The 1,695-nt window shown below is 36.8% G+C and overlaps 1 long non-coding RNA gene across 1 annotated transcript; it reads left to right on the top strand.

The window, feature by feature from the left end:
* The first annotated feature begins 33 nt into the window (after positions 1-33).
* Positions 34-1,566, top strand: LOC108950959. Its single transcript, XR_001975427.2, has 4 exons — positions 34-185; positions 255-539; positions 602-778; positions 836-1,566. It is a non-coding gene; the product is annotated as an uncharacterized LOC108950959 (long non-coding RNA).
* The last annotated feature ends 129 nt before the right edge of the window (positions 1,567-1,695 follow it).

The raw sequence follows: 1,695 nt of genomic DNA, 5'->3' as shown, positions 1-1,695 counted from the left end.
AAGGATACTTAACACTTTATGGGATGAAAAGTAAGTCTATCATTTTCATATGACTACAATTAATATTTACCTGTTTTATACAGTAAATGAAAAGCTGGTGATTAAACATGGAAAACTTGTTGGTTTTGTTGATTTTGGACATGTTAGTTCTTCTGAAGAGAGCTGTTTAGCAAGTCATATTTTAGGTAAATACAAGAATATGTATTAAATGTTATGTGCTGTTTGTATGATTTCATTTATCATGTTGTTTGCAGTATTTTATGTCCGCACAAAACAAAGGGAGGTATCTATTCCCATTGCATGGTACCCAACAAAATCAACTCCAGCATATGTATTGTCATTAATGTTTTGACAAGTGTGAAAAAGCAGGGGTGCAAATTCTTGCTGTTGTAGCTGATGGTGCAGCCACTAACACAAAGTTTTTTAAACTGGTTAGTGGCTTCAATGAAATACCTCTGCATAAACCTTTCACTGCACCAAATCCACATGATCCAACTCGGAAAGTGTTTTTATGTTCAGATCCCTCTCATTTGTTAAAGGTATGGGTTGAAATTACAAAAATGTAAGCACACCAGTAACCACAATTTCCTTTTATATTTAGACTGCTAGAAATGGACTTTACGGTTCAAAGCCAGGTGGGACTCGTCTTATGACATTAGATGGAAAATGTGTTATGTGGACGCACATTGCTGAACTATATGCACAAGAAATGGCAATGCCAGTCCTTTATAGAACAAACCTGCAAAAAAAGCATATTGTGCTGACACCATTTTCAAAGGTGGTTTGCATTTTATAAATAATCTGTTAATTTCATTGACTGTTAAATGTTGAGCAGATGAAAGTCAATCTGGCCAGGGATGTCTTAAGTTGGAAAGTTGGTCAATGTTTGAGTGTGATGCAGAATGCTGGTGGCACAGCAGGCTTTGTTCTATCTGTTTGCATTTTTATTTATAGAATATTCTGAACTAATGGGATTATTTTAACAGATGGTTTGATATTGTTAATCGTGGCCCTTCATGTCCAATCCGAAGCATGAATGACGCTTTAATGTAATAATGTACCTTAACTGTTAAAAGGGGGTGTAATGTACAGTGTCGCCCTAAATTGTCGTTTATTTACTCCCCATTGTTTTCCGATGCCAGCGCGATTCTTTTCTCCTTTGTTTCGTATGCATGGTTGATTTTCGTCTCGTGTGTATTTGACTTTGTTCGTCCTCAGTTCTATTTAACGACGGCTGCACAGTGCACGTCTCCGTCTACGCTTTATGTTATTTTAAGTTACCTCTACGTTCATGCTGTTTTAAGTTCAGTTCCTATTTTTAACCATTCTTTATTTTCTATTTGAATAAGGGGCTAGAGATAGAAATTGTTATTTGAAATGCTTCACAATTGGAAAGCGTAGATACCCACATACCCCTACACTCTGCGTCAACGACCGTTTGAAATACCCCTTGATTTCCCTCCCTTATACCCGAACGTTGATTTGTTTTACTACTAAGTTCTCAGTCGCGTGCATTGTCATTGTTGTTAAAATCGTTGGTTGGGGATTAAAGTTGTTCCGATGGAAGCCTCTTGTTAATTTATTTTTTAGTTAATTTTTCCGGTGTAGCTTGTCGGCTACATTGAATTTTCCAATTCGCCTTGTTGTTGCGTTAAAGTTGTCCTCGTAGATTGTTGAGGAATTGTGGGTGAGAAG

Source organism: Ciona intestinalis, unplaced genomic scaffold, assembly GCF_000224145.3.
Source record: "Ciona intestinalis unplaced genomic scaffold, KH HT001214.1, whole genome shotgun sequence".
Classification (NCBI taxonomy): Eukaryota; Metazoa; Chordata; class Ascidiacea; order Phlebobranchia; family Cionidae; genus Ciona; species Ciona intestinalis.
Note: the sequence above shows the minus strand (reverse complement) of the source record. Positions and strands in the feature narration are given on the sequence as shown.